The 16,976-nt window shown below is 37.7% G+C and overlaps 1 protein-coding gene across 1 annotated transcript in view; it reads left to right on the plus strand.

Annotated features, from left to right (window-relative positions):
* The window catches only part of ZNF385D (zinc finger protein 385D), a 437,007-nt gene that overhangs the window by 67,739 nt on the left and 352,292 nt on the right, over window positions 1-16,976 (plus strand). The gene's annotated exons all lie outside the window — the stretch shown is intronic.

Genomic DNA, 16,976 nt, shown 5'->3' on the forward strand with positions numbered 1-16,976 from the left:
AGTGTGGATTTAATGTTCTGGATTAAGAGCAAGCTCATTAAAGACTTGTATAATGAAATGTTAGAGCAAGTGAGTTGTGTTTCAACATGAAATAAGTCAAGCCCAAGTTAACCAGGTTTGTGAACCTGGACTGAATTTAATATATTCTCCTGGTCTTTTTTAGCTTTTTGATTTGGAAAGAATTTGTAAATCAAAAACTCTAAAGGTGTGGACCCATAGAAATTAAAGATAAATGTATGCTGGACCCCAGACTCCCGCATTTGAATTTCTGAAAAGGGTTGATATTCACCAGTCCTGGGCTTTCCCCAAGTGAGTTGAAGGCTTTCACATATCCAGTAAAACTTGATTACTGAATTCTAGGTGAAGAACCAAATAAACTTTTGAAGAGAGCGAGCCAATAGAAAAGAGCTCTTGCACCTCAGTCTTTGTCTCCGACCTGTATTTCTGTTACAAAAAAGCAGGCGTTAGGAAGCTGGTGTGTCAGATTATTCACTGCTAATGTAAATCCATGTATCTCTCTTCTCACCCTTCCCCAGGAGATTTGGACTGTGTTGGGAAACCTACATGTCATCTGCTTCTATCAAGTAACTGTATTTGAAACAGTCTTTCTAGAAGCATTTCTGTAGTAGAAGGTGATGGTAAGCTCAATGGTGGTATTGATTTATGCAGAGTTCAGACAACACACACTAGAAGTACTGTGTACGAATACAATTAAGATAAGCCTAATTCAAATTCTTCACCAGAGTAGAAACAATAAGCAATCATCTTTATAAAAGGACTTTATTTGTATTTAAGGCCTAAAGTAACTCAGATTGGGGAAACTCCTGACTATAGTGTTATTACTAGGAGGAGAGTTGTTAGCTCCGTGTGTTTGAGGGGGTGTGTGTGTTGGTCTGTGGTAGATGGTATTGACAACAGTGTGAGTGGAGTTTAGTGTACAATGGAAATGACTGAGAGGAGGTTAGGGAATGATTCATCTGAGGTCAGGGAATGATTCATCTGCCAACCCATCCGCTCTTAGCTGCCTGCCCTGGGGCAGTGTGGTGCATGATGGGTAAGGAGTGAAATGCATGGGCACTGTACATCACGAGTCCTCTCGTGTGGCTAGTCACCCCTTTCTTCCAGCGGCAGCTTTGATTAGTCCCTATGTATGTTGGGTTTAGTTTTCAAATGTTGAGAATGCTTTCCTGTTTGTAAAGCTGCCTGAACCTACAAAATCGTGATCCATGAAGGCCACTCTACATTTTCTATGCTTGTACAAGAAGGGTACAGTCGTTCCTCGGTTGGGTTGAAGCACGTTGTAAGAATTCAGAATAGGGCTGAGTCCATTCAAAACACATGATACAATATTTTCCTGAATTTAACCAGTGAAACGAAACCCAGGGAAGCAGTATAGAATTAAATAGATGAGTTTTCTAATAGTTTTCTAATTTTGGTCCATAATCCTAATGGAAAAATACTTCCTGTCAAGTACCTAAATGCGCTCTATTAGTTGCCCACAACTAACTTCTGAGTTGTTGGATAATCCTTAAATGTCTGCAAAGATGCATTTACCAGCAGTGTACAAAAGTCTGTCCCACACTGTTCTGGTAACAGTGCTGAGCTGTTCCAGAAAATGTTACATGTTCAAAGCACTCAATAAATATTAGCTAATTAATTGCTTAAAGAACAAAGTATTTTTCCAGCAATGCAGAAGGATTTGCTTAACATGCATTATAGTACCAATAAATGGATTCCAAATCTCTTCAATAGATTTAGAAGATACACTGTACTGTTGTCCGGTGAATACATTTGGATAAGTGTCTTAATCCAATAATTTCACATTTATAATGGTTCAAAATTTTATGCCAGAAAACGGCCAAATACAGTGTAATTTTTTTTTTAGAAGTCCATGTGACTACTAAAGTCACATGGAGAAGTATTTGCATGTTTCCCGTATGTAATGAAGTTTTGATGAATGGATGGGGGTTTAATTTCTATATAGTGATTGCATTTTAAGAAACCGGAAAAATACCCATGTAAATTAGACTAAAGCAATCAACAGAGCATACTAATTGCAGGGGTTTTGGTTTGTTTTGTTTTTAGGCTCAGTTTGGGCATAATTTTGAAAATATTATCCCTTAAGAAGAGATGGTACAAAAAATACAACCATTCTGTCAAAGCTTTATTAATGGCCTCAAAAGTTTCACTTGAGATATAGATACTGTACTAAATAAAAATGCTACTAGTTGTAGCAATTATTCAGCAGTTTCTTGGAGAAGACCACTGAAACTGAGGAGTAAATAATCTTTTCAGAAGACTTTTCTCCTGTGGTGTCCTTTCAGTTTGTAAAGTACGATATCCAAAATTAAGACATTAACCTTTATGTAAACATACACCTTTTGTGTTTAGGATGTTCCTAGGATTTGTTGTTCTTCCTAGATAGAAAGTACCATATTACAATGATCATGAACTTACCTGCCATTTGTCTGGGATATTTGTGGTATTTTTTCCTACTGAATTCCCAAGTGGCAGAAAAATGAATAGTCTTCTCATGTATTTTACCTTTAAACAGCAAACAGAAGGGAACAAGAGGCTATGAAATATCCTGCTGAACTTCCCTTCATGCTGGGAAGAGTATCATGCTAACAAAAAGCACTCTGACATTCAAACAAGAAAAGTTATTTGTACAGTTTTGCTTAAAAGCACAATAATGTGTGAAAAATAAAGTTGGGTAGAAAAGGAGGAGATGCAGAGCAGAGAGGGGCTGGAAGGAAAGGAGAGAAATTGTCCTTTAGCATTAGAATCTGCGCTAAGTTAGGAGCCTGGAAATCACCTCCTACTGCACATGGCAACTGCATGATTGACTGAAGTGTTTTCACTGGGATACAGACAGGAATTGTAAAAGATTAACAGATTTACAAAATGGGTTTCAACAAGGTCACTTGTAGCAACCCTGAGTGTTATTCTTTAAGGTATTTTCCTCAAGCTCCTACAGGTAATGATGAAAATACAATAGTGCGCATACCTAACCTTCCCAACTTCACTGCTATTTCCAGTGCTAAAATATTACAGTACTTCATAATATTATCTACACCTTGGTTTTACATTCTAATAAATAAAAAAAAAATATAATTTAAACCCACTTCTGCTATATTTGTGAGTTCAGAAAGGTGTTGTCTCTGTTGTGTCTTTGTAGGCACTCTATCCAACCCATTTTTTTCAGATGATGCGCGTTTCCTTCAGTATACTTTGAGAAAGTAATTCCATTTGCAGTGGCAATGAAAGATCTTCGGGCTTCACGATAATGCAGCTGTGGACTGCATGTTATTTTTCTGCTTCTAAACCGTGCCTTTCGTATTGATACAAAATTCAAAAAGTTATTAATATGTCTTAAGACTTCTGCTTTAAAGAAAGTGTTTGTTCTGTGCAATGAAAAGCTCTGTGTCATGAATCTGCTTGGAGAAGGGGGATTGTATTTGCCAGTATGGAAGCGGTTGGGGGTGTTGGAGTGATTGGGAGCGTGGTGGCACAGGACTGTTCTGCAGCCTAATGTAAATGGTCAGCTCCAGATGCAGCCATTTGATACGAGGAACTGGGAGGAAGCGTGAAATCTAAGTGCTCCAGGAAAAAAGCTCTTTGTAGTATTTTTTGGGGAAGCTTATGCGAGTGATTAGCAACATCGAGCTGGGCCAAAAAATTAGCTTAGTGGACATGATATAAAAATAAAATGAGGAAAAAATGTGAAAGTGAGTGTGGTTATAAACATGGGAAGCTAATGAGCTTTGGTATGTTGCATAGCCAAGGTTTGTTACAAGCGTGGACTGCATGTTCTGGCCAAGTTTAATGCAGAGTTGCTCATAATTGAGTATCTGCCGGGTGACAGCCCATGGGACTGTCAAGAGTTTTGACTTCACGAGTCTCCTAAAGGTCAGCCTTATGGTGCTCTCCTTTCTGTTTATTCCTTGGGATAATCCTGAAGTGCAGTTCTAAGATCTGAATGTCCCACAATTTACAGAGTTACTGTTATTAAAATAGACAACAAACCTTACCGAGCTAACAGCGACAATAGCAAAGTGGATTTCCTCTAGCTGCGTTTCTTTATACATATGCATACACACACACTTCCCCCCCAGCCCCCACACCCTTTGCGCTCACTGATTAACCCTAGTTAATTAGTGGGGTGGGTTCCTGTTCTGTTTGGTGAAAACAGAAAGCCCTTGCATGCGGGCTCAGAAATGTGAGGTTATGGAGGCAGGTAACATTATCAAGTGGCTGCATCTTTCATTACTCTTGCAAATTGGTGGAGGCCAGAAGGTTCTCTGAAGGATGAACTCTGCAAAGTCAGTGTGAGAGGAAAGCTCAGGCATGGAATATAGCTTGGCTTCATTGTGTAGTTTTGTCCATTATGTTTGATCATGTGTTTTGCCAGGGTTGCTGAATTTTATCTCTGTGGTGAGTAAAAGACTCCTGCAGGCAGAAATAAAAAGATCTTGGGTTATCATTTGTCAGTGCTAATCTCTTTATTGACAGAATGCTCTCTCAGGAGAATAAAATCCTGTGGTGTGTTCACAGGTGTGACAAAATACTGTGCTACTGTGAAACTGCTGGTATCTAGGGCATTGGCTGCTTTCTTTCATTTCATAGTTTGCCACTGGGGTTCTTGTGCTTCTGGTAGGCTTGCACTTGTGGAAAACCCACCCACTCTCTGATACCTCTTTTGATGTTTGAAATGGTGGCAGCAGGAAGAGTAGTATTGCCTTTGTCTCCTGCCTTAAACCCCTAACAGTGCTGAACAGCTGTTAGTGGGTGGTTGTGATACTGGCTGTACTAATTGGCTGTAATATGAGCACGTTCTTGTACAGGAAAAAATTTGAAACTAGTGACTTAGTGTTGCTTGGGCCAGAAGCCCCAGAGGCTTTTGCTCTTCTTTCTCATTGAAATTTAAGTTTGTGCAAGGAAAGCTGAAAAGCCATTGTCGCCTTGTTTGCATGAAAAACGTTGATTTTAGCCAAGTTCTTTGAGAGAAAATTTCTGGTGGTTTTGACCTGAAATGATTTGCTCAAATGACCCCATTGATACTACTTTCAAAAGCCTTGGATATATCTATCTGTATATGTAAGCACATATATATTATTTATGTATAAATAAGTACATACAATAAACTTTCCTGTCCTTGAAGTTACTTATCACATGCAAGGGTTGAAGTTAGTTGGCAGGACAGAAAAATGTATGCTTTGTTGCAGACAGTGTTTCAAAAAAAGTCCTTGTAGATTCCCAAGTAGTTGTGGCCCTTCAGAGCAATTACCTTCCTAAAGCCATGTGGTTAGTTAATTGTATGTTACAGATCTTTGAATTCTTCAATAATGAAAAAATGTGTCTGTTACAGTAAAAATAAAAGATACAAGTCATAGTGCGCTACAAAAGGAAAAAGAATTCCTCTTTTTGCTTATATTTGGGTAAAGACTGCAACTGTAATGGACAAATGGGGGGTTTGTTTGGTTTTGGGGTTTTTTTTGCCTTTTTTTTTGTTTTTTACTTAAACGCAGATCACTGCAAAAAGTCTTGGTATAGTAAGAAGGTATCTAGTGTGAAGGTTCAGGTTCACTGCTTTGCTTTGCATGTGAATTCTTGCAATAAAAATTTCAGGATTTGCTGAGGCAGCAGGAGAGCAGTAATGTGGAATGAGGCTCAGTCAATGAAGAGCAATAAGTGTAGTGATCAATAATCAAGTGATTTGTGAAAAGCAGTTGATGACAGTGAGTTTATGTTGGTTCCAGATGTGTATGTGCTGTAGGAGCAAGGCATGCTGAAGTGGATAGCACTGTTACACAGCAAGGTAAGCCGTTCCCATTTGCTTCTTGACGGTGAATGTTGATTGCAAATGACATTATTGGGCCGGATTTAAATAATGCTAAGTAAAAGAATGATGATTTTGTCTAAACTAGGGAAATGAGAGGTAGGATGGAGTAGTCTCTTGTGTGCAGTGGCTTAGGGGAAGGTCATTTGTTCAGTTGTTTGGTTTTAGGCTGTGTTTTTGATGGCTTTGCTTATGTGCAGTGTTTACTCTTCATATGACTCTGTGACAGACAAAATGAAAATGTAACAAAGATTTCAAATTGATTGCCATCAAAGTGAAACAAAAATAAATGAATGTGTATTGAGAGGTATATTTTTTTATCTCTGTTGCCCATAGTTCAGTGATCTTTCTTCTATTAATGAAGAAATCTTTCAGGGAAGAAACAAACCTGACAGCATCAAGGTTTACAATGGAAGTAACTGACATCGTTTGGATTTTTATTACCTTACTGATCGTCTCAGGAAACTAAAACCACTTGATTGGTTAGATATTCATTAAATACATGGTGAATGTGTTGCAGCCTTGTGAGTCATACAGTCAACAATGAAGTTTTAGCTGTTGTAATCTTTATACTTTTTCATCATTAAGTTTTTCCCTTCTCTGATTAGAAAAGCTTTGCAGTCCTGCAAAGCTTTTGTCATATAAAAGTTCTTACTCATGCAGGTAATCCCATTAAAATTCCCTGAGACTGCTAGTGTGAATAGTCTGGTAGTCTGGGTCTAAATTAATAAAGGACTCTCATTTCTATTCTTCTATGGTAGCGGTATATCAAACACTGAAAGTGCTTTAAGTGTTCTTTAACCCAAGCTGTAAAAGATACCATAAATTTAAAAAGTGACAGTTTCTATAATGCATAGCAAGAACAGCAGAAATTATGGTGACTACTGAGATGCTAAAATCACCAGTGACTGCTGAGATGCTGAAATCACTGTATGAGTGTCTAGGTAGAAGGAAAATGTGGATCTGATTCTGCTGTTCTTGCACTGGTTTTATGCCAATGTGATGCCACTGACTTCAGTGGCTGCTGTCCTGACTTGCACCTCTACAGGAGTGTTTGTTTGTCTTGCCATTTTGGGAAAATGGATTGTTAGAGATCTGGCTTTAGTGGAAGGAGCACCATACTGTAAGCTCTGTCAGTATCTAAGGGCACTGCTAATCCTTTGTGTTTAACACTTCTCTAACTTCTCTGAAAAAGTTCATTTAGATTGAAGTCTTGTGCATGTCCAGTGAGGTGCAATGTTTTAGGTGATGAGGTTAATCAGACAAACTAATTCTGAGGTTAAAAGCCTTGAAATATTAGACCATTTAATATTTTGTGAAGTCTTCTAACCTTTTGTCAAAAAATCACATTTCAAAATGAGTTAGTACTGAAATTGTCATGTATATTTTATTCAGTAGTCTTAAATGACCTTCAGTGCTAACAAATATTTTAATGCAAAGCAGAGCTGTTATTCTGAAAAATTAAGTAGTCAGGCAAGTCCCAGGGATTTTATCAACTTCTGTTTAGTAAAGTTTGTAAGCTGCTTCATCTGAATCTGCATGGCTGAAGGAAGAAACTTCATAGGTCTTGCAGAGCTTTAAATTCTACCATGCATGACTTCTCAGAAGTTTTTAACAGCTTCAGCCCACCCTGACAGGTTGAGGGAGATTGCAGATGGTCAGCGGAACTGGAAATATTTTACAGACTCAGCAGCAGTAGTTTTTGCAGAGCACAGTGGCTGAGCAAAGTGCTTAGGCTTCCCAAGAGCAGCCGTTCTGGGTCTGCACTCTGAGCATTTGCTGCAAAGTGCAGTAAGGGAAGTACTGCTGTGAAGGTCTCCCAGAGAAGGCTGGAAAGCATCAGTTATTCTAATTTCTCTGTGTGTGTGGTATTATTCCCATGCTTTCCATGATTCTTTTTTAGAAATATATTGGTTTAGGACAAAAAATTACTTCCAGTCATGTGAGGGTGTTTCAGAAGTACTGATGCCTTTTAATTGTTAGCAACCTATGCTGTATAAAGCCTAATAAAAAAATACTGTGGTGGAATCCTTAAGACAGTGGCCCAGAACAACTTTGCACAGAAAGGATATGTATATTTATGCAAAACTGGAAGCCTATGTTGTATTTTAGCAATATTAAGACACCGTCATTGATTAATGTGTCCAGCAAGCTCCTGGGCCTCTCTGGTAATTTCCTAGATTTTGGAAGGTATTGCTGGAATATCTTGTAAAATAAACAGGGGCTGACTTTTACTAGTGAAGTGAAGCAGCTGTCCCTGCACCAGGGGAGGAGGTTATGGGCTTGAAATGTCATTTTTGTCCATGTTTTCCTCTATTTCCATATTTTTATTATTGAATTATATATGATCAATAAAAATGTACAGAAATAATTTCAAGCCCTCCCCTTATACATACCCTAAAAGCTCTTTTCATGTATGTAACTTATAAAAAATAAAAGGAAATTCTCCCCGATGTCCCCTACCTTCATTTTCCACACACAATTTAACAGAGGAGTATATTAAACTCATGGGAAAGCAATGCAAGGAAAAAGTTACTGCAGTAAGTATCTCATTGCCCAGTAGGTCCTCTTAGGTTCTGATATTCTATGATACATTTTCCTGGATGTATACTGGGACATATACTCAACCTATGGTATTATAGCAATCATATCTTGAAAATGCATTTGCATTTGCTAATAGTGAATCACCCGAATTTGTCACAAATAAAAAATAAATCATCCCAGTTTCTCTTTTTAGTAATTGGATTCCATTTGCACATTTTTATTTTTGATGCATAAGCATTTCTATAAATGCATTACATCTGGGTACTGTGATGAAAAGGTTATTAGAAATGTGACACAGACAGATAGGCTTTGTGTTAAAATAATTCCCCAGCTGCGTAAGTGAAGCCCTATGTTGGCCTTGCATGTCTGTAACAAAAGATTTTAGCTGCTGCTGTAGGACACTGTGTCATCTTGGGGAAACATGGAAAGGTCCAGATCTCCCAATTTGGTTTTCAGATTTTTTACCAATACATAGTCTAGTTGGCTAGACATTTATCTCTAAAACCATAATATTGATGAAGAGATTGAAGTAAATGTATGTTTGACATGGAAGAACATTGTATCAGCCTTGGATATAATGAGGAAGACTTTGGCTGTCAAGACATGGCAGAGAATATGCTTTTTAAGTTATATACAGTATGTTTATATTTCTCAACTAAAGCTGCAAATTATACCCTCAAAACCATGTGCTGTAAACTAGCAGAAATTATGTTCGTGTTGCCATGAATGCAGCACTAAATGCATCCTCTTTGTTTGCAGTCCAAAGGTGCAAGAATAAGATAAATGACAATAACTTGCACATGCACTTGCAAAAACATCTGCTAACCTTTCCAAATGCAGCAGACTTTCACCTTGATGTGTTTACATTGTTTGGAAAATGATCTGCTCTCCATTAAATTCAACATTACAGTGGGTGTAATGAAGCAATAAAATAATATTAATAAAAAAAACCCTTTGCTTGTAAATGCTGCCAGAGCTACCTGAATATTTTATAATGAACAGATAATCTGAAAAAACGATTACTTCTGTGAAAGTATAAATGATAATACTCAAATATAAGCCCTAATTCCTCAAGCTTTTTTTAACAGGTGTTTGTAAATGTGCATTTACAGGGAAGCAAAATGTACAATATTTTGTTTGATCTGGAAATTTATTCCAAAGTGTAACTGATTGAAGCACTGAAATTGCTTTTTTGCTCTTCTATGGTTCTTTGTTTTATAGGCCTGTTTGTTTAAAAAATATCCACATAGCAACTTCCTAAAACAAAGGTATAACAAAAAGACTGGGGAGATTGACTTCTAACTTTTGGCTGGTTTTATGTAAGAAACATTGCTGTTTCCTGAGGCCAGAGAGGATTTAAGAATTCAAATGATAGAACTCTGGCAATCTTGAGAAATCATCTTGCAAAGAACAAGACAATAATAATTTCTGAAATTGTGTCTGTGGGGAAAAAAAGCCCCAAACCCTACAAACCACAGATTTCTGACATTCCTCCCGAATTGAGAAGAAAAAAAGTAATTCTGGGTTTTATTAAACCCATGCTTATGACCTTTAATTTCCTCTTCACCACCATGACTACTTTTATTGCAAGTTTATTTTATTTTGTTCAGTGTCAGATGGCTGTGTTTTATATGCGTAATAATGATTGTAGGGATGAACTCTGTCTCAAAATTATCATTCTCTATTCTGTGATAGTTTTTTGGGGGGGTGGTGGGTTTTTTTGTTTGTTTTTTTAAGCAGAATTCCCACAGAGCTCATTCATGTGACTTGCCTTTTAATTCTTTTTCTGTTTCATGTTGTATATGTTTATTCATCGGCATATTGCAGAAATACTTAACCACAAAAGAAAAGAAAAAGTGACTTGTGTTTCTGAAGATATAACCTATCAACAAATGAGGAAAAAAAACACTAACTGAACTTAAAAATTACCTCTTTGGATACTGTGGTAGCTAGTGGTTGTATTAGAGTATTAAGAACGGAACTTACTCGTCTGCAAAAATGAGTTGCTCATTACGCCCAAACAAATGTTCATGCTTTTATTGTCTGCTGAAATACAAAGATTTGACTGGGTATTTAGGTACTAGGAAAACTGAAGAACTTTAAGGTGAATACGGCACTTTGAGGCTATCTGGATGACAGGTTGTAGTCTGATGCCACATCAGGGAGTTGATCCAGAGAGGCTGAAAGAGGTGATTTTTATCTGTGAAATCAAAAGTAATATTCTTGGATCAGAATACAGCCAGCGTGATGAGGGCAGTGACCGTCCCCCTGTCCCCCTGTCCTCGGCACTGGCAAGGCCGCACCTTGAACACTGTGCTCGGTTTTGGGCCTGTCACTATGAGAAAGACATTGATGTACTGGAGCGTGTCCAGAGAAAGGCAATGAAACTGTGAAGGGTCTAGAGCACAAGTCTTATGAGGAACAGCTGAGGGAGCTGGGGTTGTTTAGCCTGGAGAGAAGGAGGTTGAGGGGAGACTTCTACAACTACCTGAAAGGAGGTTGTGGTGAGGCGGGTGTTCTCTCATTCTCTTCTCCCAAGTGACAAGCCATAGGAAGAAACAGCCTGAAGTTGCACCAGGGAAGGTTTAGATTAGGTATTAGGAAAAAATTCTTCACTGAAAGGGTGGTGAAGCATTGGAACAGGCTGCCCAGGGAGGTGATGGGATTCCCATCCCTGGAAGTGTTTAAAAAACAGGTAAATGTGATGCTTAGGACATAGTTTAGTGGTGGACTTGGCAGTCCTGGATTGATGTTTAAACTTGATGATCTTGAAAGTCTTTTCCAACCTAAACAATTCTATGATTCTAATTCCAATACCTACAAAATTATGGTAGTTCTGTAGGAAAAGGTCAGTTGTCCTTTCCTTCTGGATGTCTTTTTTCTTTACACCTGTCTCTGGACCCTGCTAGATGGTTTAATTTATGTGTAGCTCAGAGTTAATAACTTGAAGAATCTGCAGTGTTTCACCTGACCTTTAAAATCTGTCCTGATTGCCTACTTTTTCAGAAATAATGCTAAACCCATGGCTTTGTCTAGTACTGGCAGCCTAAATTGTGATCAGACGCTTCTGTCCCTTCTTTTTGAGCCTAGCCAACTCAGAGTGCTGTTGACAGGAGTTTCAAGGCTGAGGGGGGAATTCTCAAATATGGAAGTCAAGAATATAGAAAAAAAATACACTTCAGGGTGCATGGCAACAACAAGTTTTCTTCATAGGCTGAGCTTTCATAGCTTTGCTAGTTGGGCCTTTTGCCATTTTAACTACTGCCTTCTGTAGGTGGTCTATACCACAAGGTGGTGGAGATGGAGGTGAGGCAAGGCAAACATCTTGCTTCACCTTCATAGGAAGAGCATCCCTTGGGGCCTGGGTACCAGACATACGGCTGAACCTGTCTCTTTCTTTGACCCTATTTTAGGCAGAAATCTGTCTTCACAAGGGCCCTTTCTGAAAACGGATTAAATAAAGAGCAAATGAGGGAGTTTTCATGGCTTGGCATTGGCTCTAAGTCACCACAGTAGTGCTTCTCAGATTTTAGAAGCTGATGTTTGCAAATTAATTACTTGGTCTTTAAATAGTTGCAAACCACCCAAAGTGCTCCATTATGTTAGCATAGGCTTGAGAAATAGATATGTATTACTAGCTAATTGAATAACATATGGTGTTGATTAGTGCTTAGCGCTTTTTATAGAACTCAATTAAAAAAATGACTGCAGTATATTTTGAGAGCATGAGATGTCTGTTGGTTGCTTCTGGCATGAGGGAACTGCTGAACCAAGAAATGATGAACTTTTTCTGTTTAGTTCATCTATAAGTTCTTTTAGGAACTCGTGGTGTGTGTGGCTGTGACAGGAGATAGGCTGGAGTCTGTTCCTTTTCTGCAGTATTGAAATGCAGCCCTCCTTGAGAATTTAAGTGCTCTCCTGGCAAAACAAAACAAAAGCCCAGGCTTTTATTTTCTGTGCTGTTGCTCAAGGTATATGAATATAGAATGATCCTATTTCAAATGGATAAAAATCTGCTCTTACAGGGTTCAGTTTGCAGAGATGCATTTCTCGGGATGAGTCCCAGGACATAGACATTTAAGTTACAAAGCCCTCCAAGCCCAAATAACCTCCATCTCCTTCCACTTCATCCCCGTCTGCCCACCCCACCCCCTCCCCCAGCAATAAACACATGAGGAAAACCTGCCTTTATTTCTTTCACTTGATGCAATTTTTGCTCGAGAGGTTATTTTCCTCTTAAATTTCACAAAAATCACCTGGGATGATGATGATTATGATTTTCTTATTATTCACATGGATGATTGAAGTGGTATAACAGCTCGCAGCAGTGAGATTGGGAGGAGCTGGAAGGGTACAGAGGAACAATAAACAGGATAATAAGGTGTTTCTCTCCTTGACTTACCTTTTTTTTTTTTTTTTTTTTCTCCTAAGCTACCTCTTCTACTGTATTTTGTGTGGATTTTTTGAAGAGAAAATTTGGTAAATAGTGGCTTTAAATGAGATTTGATGTGTGCTGTACGAGTCAGACAGCAACAAGAAATACTGACTTCTGTCTGTAGTTTTATCACTGACTAGTAATTTAGCTCTTGGATGTATGACCTGAGAAACTCCTCCTTGCTTTTTAGAAGCAAGTGATTATTCTTGCAGTCCTGAAACTCTTAGTAGAAAAGCCTACCAACAGTGTAAAATTACTTAATGCGTGTATTTTCTACATTTTCACATCAGCTTTTATTGTATTATATACTATTTTGTATTTAATTTTCATCTGAGAGACAGTAAAATCTGAAAGACTCAGAACAAAGAAGGTCCTGAAAAATCAATTATTTTTAAAAAAAGCCTTTACAATCCCAGTAGGTTCCCATTCCCCAGTAGCTCTTCCACTGAAATGACGTTCATTCATCCATCCAGAGAAAACAGATTAGTCCTGCAGCATATCCTGAAGGTTACTCAGGTCATTTGGGAGGGAGCTGCATTTCAGAGATGCAGTGCTTTTATCATGAGTGCCTTTTCACCGGTTTTCCATTGTTTGTCCTTCTCATTGCATGTTTGTAACTGCCACAGCAGCAATGTGTAAAATAGACTATTCGTGACCTAAATTGGTCTGGGCTGAAAACCAGGAGCAGGTGCAACCTGATCAAAACTGGAAGGCTGAAGTGTTGGGACCACATCATCCAGTGATAATGGGGGTGGAGGAGGCAAAAGCTGTTTTATTTCTGTATTCCTGATCCTTCCCCCAGGCTATCCTGCTCCCTCCATCCATGTATAAAATAGATGGCAATATGTTCATTTTAAGTTTCTCCCAGCAACAAATTTTATAGAGTCAACGTTTTATTCAGTGAGGTCTATCTAGACTTTGCAAAGGCAAGTTAGCTGTCACTGGTTTCTTGGTAAAGGCATTACAAGTACCCAATGCAAAAGGGGGTTTTGAGTAACCTAACAGGTAAATGGGATAGACCTTAGCATACAGATACCAGCTTTGGGAAGGGTCCTGTCACATATATTGGCTCAGTGTGGTAGAGATTCTTAAAAGGCTGACGCAAAGGTCACTGTGCTACCATGACTGTCATCAAACAGTAACGTCCTATTACCTGAAAGATACAGCACCAAATTTATGTTTGAAAAGATTTGAAGATTCAAGTTATTACCCAGAGGGGTTTTTGTGGTGTGCTGGTAACATTCCCCCAAGACATGAAAGCTGACAAAGTGATAATTAAGGAGAGGATTTTGGTAAGTGGTTGATCTTTTTTTTTTTTTTTTACTACTCTTCTTTTTTTTTTTTAAACATTGCATTAGCAACAGTTTCTTTGAAAACAGCAGCTATCTGTTCATATCTGTTGTTATCTGAAAACTGGGATTTATTATTACCTGCAAAAGTTCAGTCCTTTTAGCATTTGAAGAGGCTGTTATGGCAGGCAGAGTGAGATTCATCCCATCTAACTTGAGATCTACAACATAGACATCAGCAATGGAAGAGGAATAAAAGTTTCTGAGAACAAAGCACCCAAGTTTATAATTTTAGTCTATGTCACAGTGAGATCTGACATAGGCCCTGTTTGTGAGATTTACAGTGGCTTCAGAGACTAGGGGTGAATAATTGAGATGCAAGCATCTGCATCTTTGATGATTGCCATTTAAATGTCTTTCACAGTCTTGGAATGAAATATTAGAAATCCCTGAATGTTTTAATTAGTGGACTTTGGTCTGTAATGTCCTGTCTGTATATTCTATCCTTCAGCAATTACAGGAATGTATTTGTTGTAGTGACCTGTTGAGAAGGAGATGTGGAGGCATTCTTGAAGATGTACTGTGTCATTCATCAATGGCAAGTGGTCAGCACTGAATACAGCTGACTTAACCTGTGTAGTGGTCTCTTAATCTGGGGTTCATATACTCCGTTGGTCTCTTAAATGTATGCAACATACTTGGCTATTATGTGCACAGGGTCAAAGTCACAGTGACTGGGATGGTTCTATGCTGACAAGACAGTTTGGAAATGAAACAATTACTTGTAATACAAATGAGCGGAGCTTCCTTTGAACATCCTTGAATAGAAAGTGTGCTATTGTCTTTCAGTTAAGAAGATAAGGATTGTTTATGGGAAGGATGTAATTTCTAATCCCTTACATCCAAGCACATTTCAGAAGAGAAATCCCCAGGCAGTAGCTATGTTAGCTAAGGCAGCAAACTCTACAAATTGTAGTTGTGCTCGTTTTCCACATGGGACAGTTTTCTACTAAACAAAGCTATAATGTCATGCAAAGTTCATTTTACTGGTAAGCATCATTGAGCCAAAATTGAGTTCAGCGCTCTAGGGAAAACAAATGTAAGCATCTATCTGCAATGCTATTTAAATTGGCTTGAAATTTTGAGTTCTTGGTTGCCTTACTCATTCCTTTCCAGTTCACTGCAGTCTTCATTAGGGTTCCTAAAGATTGAGAAGTTAGCTTTCTTTTTTTTTCCTTTTTTTTTTTTTCTTTTGGGGGGGGGGGAGAGGAAAGTTATCTGCAAAACTGATGACTTCATTTGCAAGGTGAACTCTATAATATGATGGTAGGCAAGGAGGGTTTTCATTTAGTGCTTATCTATTTCCACATAGGATCAGCAGCTCAAACCAATAAGATATCCGTAACAATTTAAAATTGCTTTTGAAATTAAGATTATAATGTTTTCTTCTAATCATATTCCATGTAATCTCCTAATAGAATAAAAGAAGGATTCTTTTCCTTAACCCCACCAATCAAAATTGCTTCCAAAACCTTTCACTCCAGAAAACAGAATTATGCAATGATGTAGGAATGAACTGAAATTCTGCTGCTTTGCAATAATTAATCTGCATCTGCATTAGTTTAAATATTTGGTGGATCTTTACAAGATTCCACAAACTTGATTTACTTTTTCCTTTCAAATACTAGTTAGAACGGTAAATTTTATTTTAAAAGTAGCTCAGGAAGTTATACTCAGTTGGATATCTTCCCCTTCCTTATCCTTTGCTCTGTCTGTTTCCTTGTCCTTTAAGGAATACTAAGAAGGACTCAGGATGTTTTTAATCCTAAAGTACTTCTGTTTTTCCAGAAGTTTTTGTCTTCAAGTTTGGGATTTTTTTTTTTTTTACTCAAACCATTTGTGTCCAATCAACATACTGTGTACTGCTACGTAAGGCTGTCTCACAGCATCGGCTCAAGTGGTTTGTGCAGGTGTGTAATGTTTCACTTTAGTTGTGCCATTACATATTCAGAAGTCACTGTATATCTGTAAAGAAAATGGTGGTAGGCAGTAGTGTAATATGTATCCTGGAACTTCTGTTTTCCTAATTGTCACCTAGTCTGCAGTTATAAATTGTCCCCTTCTTCGTCCAGATTTGAGAGACATGGCAATAGGCAAAAATGTATTGAAGCTCTAGTGCAATCATAACTTTCTAATGAAAGCACAAATCAAATGCTAGAAGCTTGAATCATTTATTTCCAGGGTGGAATTTCCCTTATTATTTTACTGTGCCTTTATAGAGTATGCATTTTATACTTTCTTTTTCTGGAATGAGATTAGAATGCAAGACAGAAATATTCTATATGCCAAAAATAAACTCTCATAGATTAGGCTGTGTTGACTGGAATATTAGAGGGATGTAATAACATGCTAATACACTTTATTAGGTTGCCAGTTTATCTGTGTAAATGTTTCAAAAGGAATTAGACGTGTATACACAATACACAATGTTTGTTTAATTTACTAGATTGTATTTGCTTACAAAGTTTTACATCTTGGTTAGAAGATCTGTTTTATTATAGTAATCTCATGCCTATATGACTAACACTATAGATCTAGAGATATATTGTACTTGTAATTTTAAATTTGTACTGCTCTCTAGTGGGGAATGCTTTCAATGCAAAAGATTGATGTATATTAATTTACAGCATGTATATTAACGGGGATTCCTGAAAAGTTACTGTCATCTAGACCAATTCAGTTAAACTAGTGCTTTTGGGTTTGTATTTTAATCCTTGTAATTTTGATTAAAGATTGAATTTCTTAATTTAAAAATATTTTAGACAGCTGAATATAGCTCTCTTTAGAGTGAACAATATCTCCAGCAAAT

The sequence above is a fragment of the Falco rusticolus genome, chromosome 4, assembly GCF_015220075.1.
Source record: "Falco rusticolus isolate bFalRus1 chromosome 4, bFalRus1.pri, whole genome shotgun sequence".
Taxonomy (NCBI): Eukaryota; Metazoa; Chordata; class Aves; order Falconiformes; family Falconidae; genus Falco; species Falco rusticolus.